The following is an 18403-nucleotide window of genomic DNA, read 5'->3' as shown; positions in this document are numbered from 1 at the left end:
AAATTCTATTACATTTAAAAATCTTGTGTGACTGGGGAGTCATTTACCTCGAATTTACCAAATATAATTATTATTTTTTAAAATAAATTTATTTTATTATTTTATTTATTTATTGTTTCTGACTGCATTGGGTCTTCGTTGCTGCGCACGGGCTTTTCTCTAGTTGCAGTGAGTGGGGGCTACTCTTCCTTGCGGTGCGCGGGCTTCTCGTTGTGGTGGCTTCTCTTGTTGTGGAGCACGGGCTCTAGGCGCAGGGGCTTCATTAGTGGTGGCACGCGGGCTCAGTAGTTGTGGCTCGCGGGCTCAGTAGTCGTGGCGCACGGGCTTAGTTGCTCCGTGGCATGTGGGATCTTCCCGGACCAGGGATCGAACCCGTGTCCGCTTCACTGGCAGGCGGATTCCCAACCACTGCACCACCAGGGAAGCCCTATAATTATTTAAAATGCAAACAAGTTAGACAAAATCTGTTTTTCTATTTCCTCACACCTATAGGAGATTTGGAAAATCCACCCTGTATGAATAGCAGGGTCTCATGTCTGGGCTGCAGTGCCCAGTGGGGGGACGGAGTGGGTCTGGGCGTGCGCTGTGGTTTGGTGGGGGAGCGGGGTGATGCTTCACAACAGCCTTTTTCCAGCGTTAGTTATTTCGCATGGGGAAGAGCACACGCGGAGGAAAGGGGTGTCAGGTGTGATGTTGGTGTTGGGGAGAAAAGACGGTGTAGCCCGCACACTCTGGTCCCTGCCCCCACCCTGTGTCGGGAGCAGAAGTGCTGCCTTTTTGGGGACAGGGAGTGGAGGGCCTTCCCCTACGAGGGGACGGCTCGGAGAGAAGGGAAGAGAACCATGGTGTTATTTCTGCCCCTGAGTGTTCTTGGCTTTGGGACCACCCCGGGAGAGCACGAGGTGGACACCCCAGCTTTCTCTACAGAGGCACCCGGCACAGCTGAGCCATGGCCCAGGGAGAAGCTGCTCTCCGGTGTCTTTCGGGCAGTGGTCATCGAACAGGAGGAGGCGTGGGCCAGTGGTGCTGTGTGACACGCCACCTTCTCAAGACTGCTGAGTTACCTACTACTTGTCCCTCTGATTTGCAGCTTCTGGATTTTAAGTCTTTTTCCTAAAAAAATCCTTTGGGGAGCAGGGGCTGTATGGGAAATCTTTGTACCTTTCCCTCAATTCTGCTGCGAATTGAAAACTGCTCTCAGAGATTGTCTTAAAAAAACACACACACACAACAGAAGAGCTCAGTGGAAATGAACGGCAGACCACACAACAGGGCAGAAAAGGGATTAAACCCGAACGGTGGCAAATTTAAAAAAATCCTTTCCTGTGGTTTTAGTGGGGTTTAAGGGAGGGAAAAATGTTAAAGGCATGTGTTCAATCCACTATCTTTACCCAGAAGCGTGCCTTCTCTTTGCTTTGAAGTCGGTAAGTTGAGGAAATCGTTCATTTCATCCAAGTTTTAAACTTTATTGGCACAAAACTGTTCATGCATTTTCTTACAATGTTTAAGGTATTTGTAGTTATAACCTGTTTCATTCCTGTTGTATGTTACTTGTATTCTCTCTCTCCTTGATCAAGTCTCGTTTGAGTCTTGTCTATTTTCTTGGTGTTTCAAAGTGTTGGCCTTTCCATGCTCCCTGTTTGTCCCATTTTAGATCAGGCTTGGCTTATCACCAGGATGGGACTCTTTTTGTTTGTTTCAAGCTCAGAGCTAGGATGCCAAAGTTGTCCCACTAAAGGATTGTGTGCTGACTTTTACGCAATCGTATTCTATTTCTGAGAATTTTTTCACACTGAGAATGAAGCTGACTCAACACTGTCCAATTAATCATGGAGGGAATATGTGGGGCTGGGGAAGTTTGGCCTTGAGCTGTACTTGTATGTGACATCTAAGTAATGCTAAACGCCATGCTACTGGGGGAAAGAAAACTCCCTTTCACAGGCTCCACGGCGCTCAGAGAATAAAGAATTAGCGACCACAGATAGGATGTCAAAATAATGGTTATGTCTGATCATCTCACTCTTTGCAGAGAATTAAAAGCAATCATAGGTAGAATCAATGCCACTGTAAGTTTCCCACATCAGGGCTGTTTTAATATTTTAAGTGGATTTTAGTGCTGGTGATTTTTAAAACACATACACACGTCTCCTGCTGACTGCTTGTGGCAACCGAGAAATGAAGACCAGGGACAGGGTCCCTGCTGACATTTAATTCTCAGGACACTGCAGGTGACTTACTCCCAGAGACCTGCTTTCCTGACATGAATGTGTGTGTCTCTGCCTCTGGCGGTAATTTTTTCCCCACCGTCTCTAGCATTTTATATATATGACAGTCACTTACAGGACGAGTTATTTATGTGACACTTTGCAAAGTGCTTTAAAAATACAATTGCTATTCAGTTATTCCTTACAACTCCCTTGTGATGGAGATCATGTCTACACATCCAGCTTTAGAGGATCCGGAGGCTTAATGCTTCTTGCTTGAGTCCTATAAGAAGTCACAAGCAGAAACCCTGGCTGCCACCCCAGGGCTGCCCGGGGGCTCTGGGTATCTCTATTTGTGCTGGAAGTTTCCTGTGAAGGAGATAGTTCTAATTCAAATGGGAGACTTGTGGGGATGAGAAGGGCCGTGAAAGCAGGGTAACTGGTGTTTGGCCAGGGCATGGTGCTCAGGATAGCCAAGGACACTCATCCAGGAGCCCAGGAGCTTTGGCGCAGAAGAGCTCATCTCTATAGACAGTGACTTCCCTGAGGACACTCTTCCAGATTGGTCCACGTGGGCTCTTGTTCTCACTTAGATCATCACTGACTCTGCAGCATAACTGGGACATGGGCGGGTCCTGTCCCGGTACGCCCAGGGCGAGGTGGGAGGGAGGCGGGGCTGGTGTCCTTAGTCTCTGAAGGCCAAAGCTGCTCCCACCAGGTGGTTGAAGCTGTGGGTGGGGACAGCAGCCCCCATGAGGGCAGGCCCGGGGAGGGTGGTTTGGAAGGAAGGGGCAGGAGGAAGGAGCCGGGACCTCACAGCAGCAGTTTCGTGGGGGTAAAGAAGAGATGGCTCCCAGGCAGTGGGGTGAGCAGGGCTGCGTCTGTGATTCCTCCAAGGAACCGTCCAGACTTTGGCTGATGCTCCGAGTGGGGGGACTCATGGGTGGGGTCCCCTGCCTGCCTCATCCCCCCTCAACTGGCAGGCTCAGAGCTGTGTTGGGGAGAGAACATCCGTGCTGTGATGGTGTATAGCCTCCTGCTGCTCCCAGGAGCCCCGAGGCGGCGTGGGGAGAGGGGTAGGAAGGGGGACGGTCACGGAGATGTCCTGGTCCAGGAAGATCCGCCCCCCACCCGGCTCATCTCACTTGATGCTCGCGGCAGCTCTGTGCAGTCGACATAATTAACTCCATTTTACAGATGAAGAAACCAATATTCAAAGTGGTTATGTGGCTTGTCCAAGATTGTACAATTAATTAGGAGTGGAGAGTGGGCTCATTAGCCTCTCCAATGAGCCAAAGTGCCTGTGTGTCTCTCTCCGGGGCTTCTGTTTCCTTAGGTATAAGATGCATGCCTTTCCCTCCTTCTGCCTCAATGGTCTGCGCCCTCTGGGCTGCTCCGGCTCTCGTCACAGGGTCAGCTGGGGCTGAATCCGTGTCCAAGCTCCTCACTTGCCATGATCTTTGGTGAAGTCTCACTTTCCTCTGGTTTCCTGGAGGAAGCTGAGTGGACACAGAGAGAACGCCGGTAAGAGGCCACAGAGCTACTGAGATCAATGCGATTTTGTCACTGTGGCAAGTGGAAGAGGCTGTGACATTTTAGTTAGTCCCCATCTGCATCTTGAGGAAAGAGGGAGTGTCCAGCCCACAGGTCCCCGCTGGGGATGGGGACCTCTGCAGTCTGACACCTTTCGCCTCTGAACTACAGTTCTCTTCTCTTGAAAGCCATTTGGTTTTAGCTCCTCTAAGGGAGCCCTGCGTGACGCATTTGTTTTAACTCAAGAGTGCTGTCCTCAATTTCCCCGGGAATGTGAACAAAGCCCTTCTATTTCCTGATCTGAAGGCAGGCCTCCTGAGGTCACGCCCGGGACTGGCTCTCTCATCTTCTCAGGGACAATTATGCACCTGTCAGCAGCTCTTCTCCTGTGGGGTCTCTGGGCTTCCACTGTCTGGGCACATAGTCTCTTACAGGAGATGGGAGAACACGATAGTGACAAAACACAGAATGTTCCTTTACTTGTTTCCTTACCAGCCGCTTCCAGGACAGGAGGAAGGAAAATGGGGCTGGTTCTTGGTACCTATGAGGGAGGCTACTGAGCCTGGACATTGAGATTGATTGAGTGAGCACTGGTCCCAGCTGGCTCTTGGATATTTTATTTCTTAGCTTGTGTCTGCTGAGCACCTACTATGTGCAGAGCATTGAGCTATGGCTTCAGGAAAGAGCAGAGTTGGTTACTGGTTGCTGAACCAATAACATTTCCCAGCCTCCTCCTTCCTTTCTGGTCAAGCATACCACACATGAGACGCAGCCTTGATTACGGAGCCAGTAAGAAAAGTCTTCTAGGGAAAGATTGTCTCTCTGACAAAAAGAGAAATGGGAAGAGAGGTTGTCCTCCTTCTTTCTGATGTGATTGCATTAGGATGGGTGCCTGGCAGCCATCTTGCCACCTTGAGGGGACCAGGCAGGCACTGAGGATGGCAGAGTGGGTAGGTGGAAGGCAGTAAGTCCTTGATGACTTCATTACACTGACTTAACCAACCCTAGACCTGGGAATATTCCCAGACTTCTTGATGTGTGAAATAATCAACGTCCTTATTGTTTCAGTTATTTTGACTGGGATATTCTGTTTTTGCAGCCGAAAGCTTTCTAACCGATAAACACGGACAACAGAATCTTTCCCTTTAGGAGATTAGCATCCAAGGGAGATGGGAAATGCACCCATGAGGCCTCTGGAAAGCACTTACCAACCCATGCCATACCCATAGTGCATAGCTGGGTCTTTTTTTATAAAAAAGATGCATTCATAAAAACAATGTGTTACACAAATTGTAATTCTCCAGTGATTTCATAACTGCTTCTGAGATACTTCACCTAATTAATAATTGGTATTTAACTCACAATAGCTCTTAATACTGTAGAGTTTCTTTCCTCTGTTTTGACAAGTGGTAAATATCTGGAAATCCCTATTATTCAGGTGAAGTGTTTTATAAACAAGTTATCCTTTACCAAATGAGTATTAATTCTTTAATTTATCTCCTTTAATTGCAGATTTTGGAAATAAGGGTCCTAAAGAGAAGGGTCTCACCTGAATATCAGGCTGTATGATCACATTTATTATTCCCAAACAGAAGACTGGGGTAAAACATGGAATGATGTTCATACCTTCATTATTCCAAGTGTTTATTGTATCCTAATCGTTACATGTGTAATGAGATGTTAAAAGGGTGCTTGTGGTTGAAGCTCGTGGACCATACATGCATCATTCAAAGGAGTGGTGAGACTGTTTGCAGGATTTGCCGTGGAGCTCTCCAAAATCCAGTCACATGAGTCTCAAACTCTTCATTCCTAGTGAGGGCATCAAAGATTGGTGATGGAAAATTAGGAAGTGGATTCCAAGTGAGAACTCCTGCTGAGCCCAAGGCCGGGAGTCCTTCAACGGGCTCTAGCTCTCTTCTCTTTAAGAGTCTAGAGGCCGGTTCCCAAACTTGCTTGTTTGCAGAGTGGTTTAATTCTGCCAGTGAGATGCCCTGTAGCTAGATTTGGAAGCCAGAGTAGCAGTCAGAGCCGTTCTTTCTCCTCCAGCATGGCGGCAGGTGCGTGTGCTCTGGCCAACATGAGTTTTCCCAGTGGATTCTCTGTTTGCCAGCCAGTCTCCTGCCTCAGGGCTATTAGGAAGCTGTGAAAAGCAGCAGTGGTTTCCATAGTTTTCAGACTCCAGGTAGCACAACAACTTCCTGATCTTTAGGGTCACTGCCATGGTGATAAATCTGAAATTCTATGGTGGGCTAGAGAGGCACTCCTGAATCTCTCTCCTCTGGCCCTTCCAAGAATTTGACCAGCACCTGATTTCCGCAAAAGTTAACCAACTGGGAAGTTAGAGAGGACAGTCTATCAGACTGCTCCTATTTCTGACACCAATTATAAGTTCAGAAGGTTCCAAAACCACCCTCAATTTTGATAATTCACTAGAAGTACTCACAGAAACTCACTTACATTGTTTTATTCACAAATGTGGTTTATTACAGGAAAAGGGTATAGGTTAAAATCATCCAAGGGAAGAGAGGCATGCTGCAGAGCCCAGGAAATTTCCAAGTGTGGACTCTTCATTTTCTTCTCCCCATGGAGTCAGGATGCATTACTCTCCTGGCATGTGTGACAACACACACAGAGTATTGCCGACAAGGGAAGTTTCACTCTTTCACCCTTTTTTCACTAAAATAACAAGTGGTTTCTATTTTCTTATCTGAAAACCATGACCAATAGAGGGCATGGAAAGTATATCCTCCTTCACCTCAAGTCAAGATGGAAGAGTCTTAAATGCATCACCCAGAAAGGTCAATATGGATCTCCTTTAGTTTGGGGGACACAACGCTCCACGGTCTGAGTCCCCCTGAAAAATCTAGAAGGCAAGAGACAGGCTCACCAGCAGCTTTGTGAGGGGAGGAGCAAGGCAGAAGTTTCTGCCACACTGGGATTGGCCTGCTCTCCTGGCATCTGTCAGGTCAAAGGGTGCAGGGTGATGCCCATGGACCACTTTGGACCATGTGTGAGAGAGGGTTAGTGTGGGCCATCTTAGGACCTGTCCTAGAGGGTCACCTGGAGGGTCAGAGAGATACAGCTGAAAGGAGCTGGAGGGATCACTGATAGCTTAGAGGCTGAGGAAAGAGTAAGGAACCAACATGAATAGAGGTACTTTGACACAGGTCAAGGGAACTGATGGCCAGAGAGCCCCAGTTTTGAGGGTGTCTCCAGATGTGCCCTCATAAACGCACATGAGACAAGAATCTTCCCGCACGTAAGAGGAAGTTGGTGCTAGATCACCCAGCAGTGCCAGTCACGGGAGAACTTTCTGCTCTCCGCTCCTTGTTTCTCTTTCCCCCACCTCAGTCCAGTTCCAGTGGGTCTAAAGCTGGACAGGAGGAGTAGAAGCCCATGGTTGGGGGGCTAGAGAAGACCGTGACCACATCCACCCAGCCAGCCTCGCTGCCTCCAAGGCGTGAGATCTGGGAGTGGAGGGAGGGGTCTCCAGCTTGGATCAAGAGTGGAGTCTTGACTATTCCTCTGGGCTGGAATTTTAATTATTAAACCAAGACTTGTGATTATGAGGACTGGAGAACTCTTGTATTATGCAGGAGTGACCAGGAGAGCCATGGGGCCTGCCATGGGAAAATGGGCTTCCAGGAATACGCTTGCAAAAAACTGGGAGATAAAAATAGAGTTGCTCACTCCATGTAATGGTTACACAGATTTGCTCTCTCCTCTAAATGGTTACTTGACTGTGGGTGGAGGGTGTGTGTGTGTGTGTGTGTGTGTGTGTGTGTGTGTGTGTTTCATTTTCAAACCCCCAGAAGTTGTGCCTGGTACATTATAGCCATTCAATAAGTGTCTGGGGCATGAGTGACAGTTTCCTTGGGTTGCAAGGTACTATATCAACCAGCTATTGCCACAGTGACTCTGCTTAACAAAATACCCCAAGCTTACTGGCCCAAAACAAGGAGTATATATTTCTCGCTTGTGGGTCTACAGGTTGGATGGGTTCAGCTGGTCTCGGGTGCGTTTAGCTGGGCTTGACTGCAGACTGCGAGGTGGGTCCAGGTCTGCTTTACGTGTCTCTCCTCTTCCTTGAGAGGGGGGCCACGCAGACTGTGTTCTTCCCATGGTGACAGGCAGGTGTGCCAGAGGGCAAGCCCAGCTGTTCCCATTGACCAAAGCAAGTAACATGGACGTGCCGAAAGTCAAGGGGCAGTGAGGTGCACCCAGCTTACTGTGGAGGTCAATACGCTGGCGGGGGTGGGGGGGGGGAGGCGGGGGGGGGCAGGCAGGGGCGGTGAGAGATTAGGGCCAGTAATTCAATTGGCCGCAGGTACCATGTATATTTTTTTGTCCACACTTAATCAAAGATAAAGGATGGCCTTGAGTCATTCACTTTTTGCGATCTGAGGTCTCAGCTGCAGGAGGGAGTGCTCGGGCCCCTGCTGGGAACTGATAGTCATTGAGGACAGTTGGCCTGGCCTTGGGAGCTCTGAGCTGTCGGCCTCGCCCTGCTGAGTGATCCAAAAGAGAAGTGACATGAGGCCCCCGAATTCTCTGGGCCGAGACTCTTGATTACAAAATAAGAGGGCCTTGGTCCCTTCGGCTGAAACTAGTCCTGGTCAGGTCCCATGGGCATGACTCCTGTGCCCTAAGGAGGGTCCATATTTGGTGCAATGCTCTGCTGTCGCCATCTTGAAATACTGAATCATTTTTGGACAAGGCGCCCTACCTTTACATTCTGCACTGGACCCCGCAATTTATATAGCTGGACCTGCCCATGGGGATGCAGGTTTCCTGAAGATTTACTGATGTAATTCCATCCTTGGAGGGACTGCAGCTCACTCTGTGCTCATTTATTCAGCAATAATATCAAAGATTACGGCCACTAATTTATCCAGTGTCCTGAAGCACCAGGCACTATGCTAATAAGGGTTTTACGAACATCATTCCAATCCTCGTATCAGACTTGCAAGCTTTTCACGAAAATGAATGTCATTGTAACGTATAACTCATCCAAGATCACACAGCTGGGACTTGAGTCTAACTTCGTTTCTCTCCCATGCCTTTCCGCCGGATGAGTTTGCTGTTATGTTCCACAAACTGGATGGAGATCTGGGGATGCAGTACATCTGGGGATAAAGTAGTACAGTCCCTACCCTCAAGGGGTTAAACATCTTATTAACAATAATTGCAAACACCTACATGGAACTTGCTGTGTGCAGACAATGTTCTAAGCAATTTATACATATTAAGCCATTTAATCTATACAAACGCAATCCATTGTTTTTAGCCCCATTTTATAGAGGGGAACACTGAGGTATAGAGGAGGTATCTCACCCATGGTCACATGGCTGGAAGGTGGCAGGGCCAGGTTTCAGGCTTAACCCCTTGCTGCACCTCCTCTCACCTTGGTGCAGCCAGGCTCCTCTCTGCTTTGGTGACGGGGGGAAAAACATAAATGAACTCTTCCCACCCTGGGTCAGATTCTGTGGATACAGTTGAGAACGTTGTGGGAGTGGAAGGGAGACAGGCCCTGGGCCCTGAGACCTGGGACCCTTTACCAGAGTGCTTGCACCTGGACAAACGTCTCCTCCAGCAACAAAATACAAAGAAACTAAAAGTAACTGCAGGTATGCGCAGTTGGGGCAACAATAAGCAATAAGATACAAAAAGGCCACAAACCAACGGTCACTTCTGAGTGCCAGGAGCGAAAGCAGGGGACTGTGCATGGTCCCTGCACACAGCGCCGCCAAGGGGGTGGGCAGGCCACCTAAGCTCTGCCTCCTGCCCAACCCAGGGACCTGCATCTGTCGTAACTCCGTCTAAGGAGCCAGCTGGCACCCTCCTCAGGGAGCGGGCGAGGGCACCTGTTACTTGTTTTTGCTCCCAGTACCGCCTTACCTGGATTTCTCGTCTGGACTCTTACCGATTTCTAGTGATTGAAGAGTCCAAGGACCTGGGTCGGTAACAGAAGGGAGACGGGAGGCAGGTGAGCACAGAGGCTGAGCCCCCGGTGTGACATGATGGGGGCTGTAAGGGGGTGGCCGCGGGACATAGGTGTTACCGGTTCACCCAGACACGAGGAAGCAGGCCCTGCACACACAGCGGGAGGGAAGCTACCCCGTGACTGGGGTTCAGAGCTGCCTGTTCCACGCACACCGACTGCTTGTTCTGTGTTTGGATCCAGGGGGATTTCTTTTCTCACCTCTCTTCTCAACATACGGTCCGAGTAGGCTGCTCCCTTTTGAAGGGAAATGTTTCCATCCACCCATCCCGGGTCTGTTGGTGCCATTTTTGCCTCCCCAGTGAAGCTAGCCGTGAGGAAAGGCTTAGCCGGGCAGAGCCGTCTCCAGACCTGCCCGCCACTGTGGCACTCCATGGGGGGACAGGCGTGTGTCACCGCAACCCTACTCATTCCCACACAGCGCCCACCTCACGCCAGGGACCGCGGTCGCGGAACGAGGTTCATTCGAAGAGCAGCTAACAGAGGCGCGACTGGGGCTACAGCTTATGAAACCATCCTCCCACATTCCAGATGTGGTTTGGGGGTCGTTCCGCTGCCTCTGATCACCCTGAAGTAACTGAGGGGTGATGGGTGAATCTTTACTATTGTTTCGGCGATGACGGTCTACTGGGAGTGTGAAACAAGACTTCGAGGAGAGCCCGCAGGGTGAGTGGGAGCAGGTGAGGGAGGAAAGGGAAGCAGAGGCCAGGTGACAGAAAGGAGGAGCAGGGCAGAGAAGAGGGGAGGGTGGGAGAGACGGGGAGTGCAGGGACCAGGCTGTGGCCCCCTGCAGAGTTGGGGGCTGGACCGTGATGCCCAGAGGACGGGTGGGGTTCTCTTCAGCGGGTCTTTTTGAGAAAGGTTACACCCTGCGGTAAATATCTAGAGCAGTTCTGTGTTGCTGTGCAGCCCCAAGACAGAGCCCCGAGACCCAGAGAGGCTGCTGGTTGTCGTTCCCATCAGGGCTGGGAGCTGGTCCTCCTGGATGGGCAGAAGCCCTCTCTTCCCCTAAATCTCTGACCACCCCTTGTCCTGGGTGCCATCTTCAGGCACCTTCATCTTGAGAAAGGGTGCCCAATGTCACATGGGCTCTTCCCTGCCCCCTGTGCAGGTCCCCAGGTCCCCTGATGGACGAGGGCCGTGTCTCTCCTTCCAGGTGGGCTGCCTTTCAGCCCAGAGCGTGGAGTGGGGCAGCCTCTGAGCGGAAGGGCAGAGAGACGCAATTGAAGTCATTTTCCCTCTGCTTCTGTATCTTATTTTTCCTTTGGGTAAAGATTGAGGCAAAGTCAATTAAATGGAAAAGTCAGTATGCTTGGGTTGAGAAATTAAACAGAAAATCAGACTGTGTAAGGATTACGGTTCTTACAGGAATATTAATTCAACTTAATGGTGGAGTTTGGGCTGTGTCTTGGGTCTAGTAATTTGGAGGCCTGCAAGAGGACTGTATATTCATAATGAAATTTTCATCGTTTCTCGAAGGCATTCTTAATACAGTTTTATGAGCCGTCTTGCCCAGGTCACTATCGTAAATGAGAAGTTATTCCCAAAGGATCTTATTTGGGACAACAAATGGATAAAAGTATTGAATTTATTAACATCTAAATTAAAAAGTCCGAAAAATGGAGTTCTAATTAATCAGCTTGCAAACAGCTACCCCCAAGGGTAAGATAACAGACCCTTTAGCAAAAGCTAGTGATTGGAGACATATTATTTTCCAAAACAATAATAATATTACCATAGCAGCTCCTATCTTAGGAGTTCAAAGCCATCCCGTAATCATTAATTATTTAAAGACTTTCTAAAACGGAAGCAGATAATTGATGTTTTTTGGGGGCTTTCTAATGTGGAAATGGGGCTAAGAGGGGAGGGTGAGTGCCTTTGTCTGGTTGTGGGGCTGGCTGTCAGAAAGAGGATCAGGAAGGTCAGGAGGTGGGTGCAGATCTCTGAGCTTGCTCTGCCTCTGGCCTCACGACCTCTGGCTTTCTGGTTCCTGCTCTGCACTTTGGGCCCAATCTCCTTCCCATCCAGCCACCCACCCCGTCCACCATCCTGTTTGTTCAACAGCCCCCAAGCATGGCCCTGTCTTCACACCTGGGCCATCTTAGGTGTTCATCAGCCTCCCAGGACCTGTCCCTGGACCCCAGCTTCCCCAGGGGCCGCAGCACCGGGTGAGACGCATGCTCTGCTCAGAGCCTCCCTTCCACCGCGGGCTGCTGGGAAGCTCAGCCTCCAGCCGTCTCTGGTAGGGGCGCTGGTCTTTAGAGAGGCTTTCCCTTCTGCTCCCGTCTGGTTCATGGACTCTACGCTCTGACATCTGGTCTTCTGGGCTGCCTTCCTGGGGCCTAGTCCTTCCCCGAAGGGCACGGAGGTGGTCCGTCCCCTCTCCTGAGCTTTACTTGGAGCTAGAGGCAGCTCACTTACCATCAGGCAGACGGGAGTGTAAGATGTCAGAGGCCTCACTGACCTGTCTGCTTTGGAGCCCACTGGCAAAATCATCACGCTGGGTCCTAAGTCATTGACACATGCCACGGGAGGCCAGCGAGTGCTGGGAAATCAACGTCGCACTTTCCCCAGGAGAATGATGGGGGGAAGCTGTGTCCCATAGAGATATAGGTCACAGAATGTCTTCATATTTGATACCTTGTCCCACTGGCACCCAACCCCTGTAAGGTAGGGAGAAGCAGGCAAGACTAGTTCTATTTTATAGATAGGGAAGGAAGCTAGTATTTTTTGAGTAAGATTGTTTTGGACAATTGGGCAATTTATATATGTTATCTTATTACGTTAGGTTTTTTTTCTTTTTATTTTATATTATTTATTTATTTATTTAAAGAAAAGTGATGGGACTTCCCTGGTGGTCCAGTGGTTAAGACTCCAAGCTTCCTATGCAAGGGCCGTGGGTTCGATTCCTGGTCGGGAAACTAAGATCCCACCTGCTTTCTTAGTGTCCATTCATCTTCTCCTTCATTCATTCAGTTGCTGTGTGAACTTGCTGCATCACTTAGCTCTTTCATAGTTTCCTTATCTTCGAAAGGGCTACCTCATAGGATTGCTATGGGGTTAAATGGGATAATGTGTTTTTACCATTTAGACAATGCCTGACACATATTCAGTGCTCAGTGAGAGTCAGCAATCATTGACATTATTATTATCATTGGTATTATTATTATTATTATGTTAATTAATTATTAATTAATTTATTTTTGTCTGTATTGGGTCTTCGTTTCTGTGCGAGGGCTTTCTCCAGTTGCGGCAAGCAGGGGTCACTCTTCATCACGGTGCGTGGGCCTCTCACTATTGCGGCCTCTCTTGTTGCAGAGCAGAGGCTCCAGACGCGCAGGCTCAGTAGTTGTGGCTCACGGGCCCAGTTGCTCCGCGGCACGTGGGATCTTCCCAGACCAGGGCTCGAACCCGTGTGCCCTGCATTGGCAGGCAGATTCTCAACCACTGCGCTACCAGGGAAGTCCCAGACTTGTGTTGTTTTTGTTTATTTTGTTTATTTATTTATTTTTGTCTGTGTTGGGTCTTCGTTTCTGGGCGAGGGCTTTCTCTAGTTGTAGTAAGCGGGGGCCACTCTTCATCGCGGTGCGTGGGCCTCTCACTATCGCGGCCTCTCTTGTTGCGGAGCACAGGCTCCAGACGCACAGGCTCAGTAGTTGTGGCTCACGGGCCCAGTTGCTCCGTGGCATGTGGGATCTTCCCAGACCAGGGCTCAAAACCGTGTCCCCTGCATTGGCAGGCAGATTCTCAACCACTGCACCACCAGGGAAGCCCCAGGCATGTTTCTAATTCAGAATTTTTCAGATTTAGATAAGTAATCCAGTTCCTAAACTGTACATTACATAACACCACAAGGGGGTCTGGAGCAGCACTCTGCAAGCAACACATTAGTATTTCTGCAGTGAAACATATGAATATTCATAGTAGGCGGATAAACCAATAGTCTTACATTGGTTCAGGTCAAGTTGTACCACCTTGGGAGTTTGCCTCAAACCTTGGGAAAAAAACACTATGGCTGTCAGAGCTTTTTGGATTCCAGAGTTGCAGATAAAGAATTGTGGCTCATATTTGCAGGAACATGGATGGACCTAGAGATGATTATACTAAGTGAAAGAAGTCAGACAGAGAAAGACAAATATCATATGATATCACTTATATATGGAATAGAAAAATGATACAAATGAAATTATTTGCAAAACAGACTCACAGACATAGAAGACAAATGTTGCCAAAGGGGAGAGGGGTGAGGGAGGGAAGGCTTGGGAGTTTGGGATTAGCAGATGCAAATTAGTATATATAGGATAAATAAACAACAAGGTCCTACTGTATAGCACAGGGAACTATATTCAATATCCTGTGATAAACCATAATGGAAAAGAATCTGAAAATGAAAAAAAAGTGTGTGTATATATATATATATATGTATGTATCTATATCTATCTATCTATCTATATATCTGAATCACTTTGTTACACCAGAAACTAACACAACATTGTAAATCAACTATGCCTCAATAAAAAAAAGAAAAAGAGAATTGCGGCTCATTCTACATTTCTTCCTTCCCTTAAGTTCCTTTCGTCCAGTTGGAAGACAATATTTTAATAATCAAAACATTCTACATCAAGGTCATCTGAAACCAGTGTTACATATTGTGGTGCAGTCAGTGTGTTGCAAATGCACTTAATGCCCTTGTGACAAGTATTTATTAACAGAATTAACGAACTGGCCAATAAATGTGTATTGAGAATCTACTGTGTTGAGAGCACAGAGCACAGAGAAAGAACAAAGGGAAGGTAAGGATTAACTAGCTAGTGTTTAAAAAGATCCTGGCAGGGCTTCCCTGGTGGCGCAGTGGTTGAGAGTCTGCCTGCCAATGCAGGGGACACGGGTTCGAGCCCTGGTCTGGGAAGATCCCACATGCCGCGGAGCAACTAGGCCCGTGAGCCACAACTACTGAGCCTGCGCGTCTGGAGCCTGTGCTCCGCAACAAGAGAGGCCACGATAGTGAGAGGCCCGCGCACCACGATGAAGAGTGGCCCCCACTTGCCGCAACTAGAGAAAGCCCTCGCACAGAAACGAAGACCCAACACAGCCAAAAATAAATTAATTAATTAATTTAAAAAAAAAAAAAAAAAAGATCCTGGCAGACACAAAAGGCTATTGTGAATACACCGTGAACCTATAATCTCTAAATTTTCCTCTCCCTACTAGTGGCTCCTTCAAAAAAAAAAGCGAGGGTGGGTTCGGACAGTGGGGGAGGGGTGGGGAGAGAAGGAAGGGAGGGGGGACCTGGCTGGAGTCCTGGAGAAAGGAACCCCCAGAGCGTGGGGGACAGGAGGATGGGGGCGGGTCATGGAGACTCTCAAATGCCAGGCTAGAGAATTTGGTCCTAATGCCACGGGAAAAGCAGTGTGGTGTCACTCAAAAGCTGCTTCCAATCTTTTCAGAAGATGTGGAAAAAAGATGGAGTTTGGAGTTAGGCAGACCCAGAACCAGATTTTGGCTCTGCCACTTGTAGCATGACTGTGGACGAGTTCGTTTTCTCAATTAAAAATTATCTTGTGAGCCTGTGTTGAGGAATGCAGATAATAAATATATGTAAAAACATCCAGTTCCCAGGCTGCCAGGTAGGAGATGCTAATTCAGTGGTGCTCGTGATTATTACATGCTGTTCTGCACAGTGTGTCAGCGGTTGGGAAATGGGATATGGGAATATCCTGCCAGCCTCCCTTTCCTTCCATGAGCTGCCCCGTCCTTCTCTAACTGAAGAGTGTCTTGAGTATAGCAGTTACCATAATTTGGAAGTTATATATGAGAGGAAAAAAACCCACTTCTGCCGTGATCTCAGCCCTGGATTTTTATGGAAAGCATCACACTTAGCAAACATAAGAACCTAGTTCTGTTCTTTTCTATTCTGTTCTGTTCTATTGTTATTGTTGTGGTGGTCATTATTGCTATTATTACCGTAATAAACTCTACGGAGCACTGACAGTGTGTGGGACAGAGCTCGAGACCTAGAACCAGAGCCAGTCCCTACCCAACCCCTGTAAGGAGAATCCACTATTGTCCCTTGACTTTCAAAATCATCCAAATAAGCAGTGGTCTCTTGGAGTAAGATTCATTCCTATTGGTACCTGAGTCACAAACATTTTCACAAGGATCATTACCAGGCTTTTAGTTTTTTTTTAATTTTTAAAATAAATTTATTTATTGTATTTATTTATTTTTGGCTGCGTTGGGTCTTCACTGCTGCACGCGGGCTTTCTCTAGTTGCGGAGAGCGGGGGCTACTCTTCGTGGCAGTGCGCGTGCTTCTCATTGCAGTGGCTTCTCTTCTTGCAGGGGCTTCTCTTCTTGCAGTGGCTTCTCTTGTTGCGGAGCACAGGCTCTAGGCGCGTGGGCTTCAGTAGTTGTGACTCGTGGGCTCTAGAGCACAGGCTCAGTAGTTGTGGCGCACGGGCTTTGTTGCTCCGCAGCATGTGGGATCTTCCTGGACCAGGGCTCCAACCCGTGTCCCCTGCATTGGCAGGCGGATTCTTAACCACTGCCCCACCAGGGAAGTCTCTACCAGGCTTTTTTAGACATGGCTTTTCGCGAATTGTCTGCCTGGCAGCCATAAAAATGTGTCGCTCAGATCTTCCACTGGAGGGAGAAAGGTTGACTGATGGCTCCAGCGGGATCCAACGTGGCCCTGGCATGGAGGCCAGGCTTCCCCAGGGCTGGTCCCAGTCAATGACTATGCAAGGCAGAGGTCTGTGGCAGGCCCATTCCTGCAGGATGGGGACTCCCTAGATGAGCCACTTTGCTTCGGAGACTTCCCATCAGCTTGGCAGAAGCTTTCTTAGAATAGAGCTGAAGTCTGAGACTTTCCCACCTCATCCTTCCTCCTCTCTGGCCCCTCCACAGGGGCCAGACCTGTACCACCATCTGTAGGCTCTCTTTCCTTCTCCTGCTCCCTCTTCTTTGTCCTTCTGACATTTTTCCAAGTAAAAATCTCTTGCCATCTTGGTATCGGTTTCCCAGAAGGCCTGAACTAACATGGCTTTGTACAACAATTTGACTGGTGTAGTTGGCTGTGAGGGCAGAGGCAAGGTTATGGACCTCCAGGCCATTTCAGCCTTCCCCTTGGACCTCAAGCCTACTCTTGGACATGGGCTCGTCCACCAGCACATCTTTGTCCCACATGGATTAGATAAGATTTTCCCTCTTGGCAAAAGTTCTCACTTGGCATGTGTTTATCTTACTGACTGCTCCTGGCTGTTTTTGCTCTGAAACAGACACCAACCTAGATAAAAGATGAAAACATCTAGAGTTGGCAGCCTAAAGCAGCTACCAAACAAATCAGCATCTCAATCCCATTCATTGTTTTAAACAGGAAAATGAATCTTCTGGTCTCGCAAATTACACCTGGTCATGTAGAGATAATGGTGAATTATCCGCTTTCAGAGAAGCCATCCTTTAAAGAGGGCAGGCATGTTTCATGCTATTTAAGTCGAGATTTGAATGTCAAAAGGAGTATATATGTGGCACTTTATCATAAATAATATGACAGATTCTTATTCATCACCTCTAAGATACCAAAGAGAGGGAAAGAAAGAATATGGGTCTCTGTTGGGTTGCTTTGCCATATTTCTGAATCACTACGTGATGAGTAGATTGTGACTGGAACAAGTTGGGTACCAGTTTTGGCAGAAAACCCCCGTCAATTTCAAACTCACTTCCCTGTGGCATCGCTATGCAGAGGACCTAGGAGCTGCCACAAAGGAGCACCTGCTTCTCTGAGACCAGCTGGCCAGCCCTCAGAATTGCCTGTGTGTAGAATCGAGAAGGTAAGAGATGCAGGGGGGCTGGAATGTGAGCTGGAGCCGGCTGCTCGGCTTGGCTTCTACCCATCCCTGTGGAGTCCTTGGCCACACATCCCTTGGGTCCTGCTGCCCTGAGAGTTTGGTGGACACGCTGGAACCCGCAGTGTCACCCAGGTTGAGTGATCTCCCCCATCAACCTGGCAGATTTCCAGCCTTGTTTCTCTATGACTCCCAGCAACCTGGCTCCTGTGTCTCGGTGGCCATGTAAGATCTACGCTGCCCTTGCCCTTCATTTATACCAGCACTTCTTCATTTATCCTCTGTGGTCTTGGCTGCTGTGTCTAATATCTCAAGGAAATTCCCTTGCAAAGTGTACTGATGCCTTGCCTGTTGAACCCGGGGTCTCTGCCTCAGTCCCCCTCGTCCAGGTCTGACTGCAGCGTTTGACCTAAAGATCACCCACTCCTGACCCTCCCTCCTCTCAAAGCCTCAGCAGCCCCACACTTTCCCAGCCTCTTCTCCTCCCTCTTCTGTTCTTTCTTCCTCCCTTCCCCTTGGTTAACCCCCAAGGAGAGATTTGCATCTCTTTTCTTTCTCAAACATCCCTCTAGGTGAGCACATTCTGCCTCCTGCTAGCTGATGACTTGCATCTAGTGAAAGCAGTAACAGCTAATACGTACCCCACACTCGCTGTGTGCAGGCCCTGTGCTACACGCTCTACATCATTTAAGAGGTCCTATTATTACCACCACTCTACAGATGAGAAAACTGAGGCATATAGAAATTACATCCATCCTTCAGCTTGACTTTTTACCTGATATTTTCTTCTACATTTTCAAGAATGTGGAATACATTTTTACC

General features: G+C 48.5%; 1 protein-coding gene across 10 annotated transcripts in view; it reads left to right on the top strand.

The window, feature by feature from the left end:
• The window catches only part of LOC130707341 (ras-related protein Rab-7b), an 85308-nt gene that overhangs the window by 49098 nt on the left and 17807 nt on the right, over nt 1-18403 (top strand). The gene's annotated exons all lie outside the window — the stretch shown is intronic.

This window comes from Balaenoptera acutorostrata, chromosome 1 (assembly GCF_949987535.1).
Source record: "Balaenoptera acutorostrata chromosome 1, mBalAcu1.1, whole genome shotgun sequence".
Classification (NCBI taxonomy): domain Eukaryota; kingdom Metazoa; phylum Chordata; class Mammalia; order Artiodactyla; family Balaenopteridae; genus Balaenoptera; species Balaenoptera acutorostrata.
Note: the sequence above shows the minus strand (reverse complement) of the source record. Positions and strands in the feature narration are given on the sequence as shown.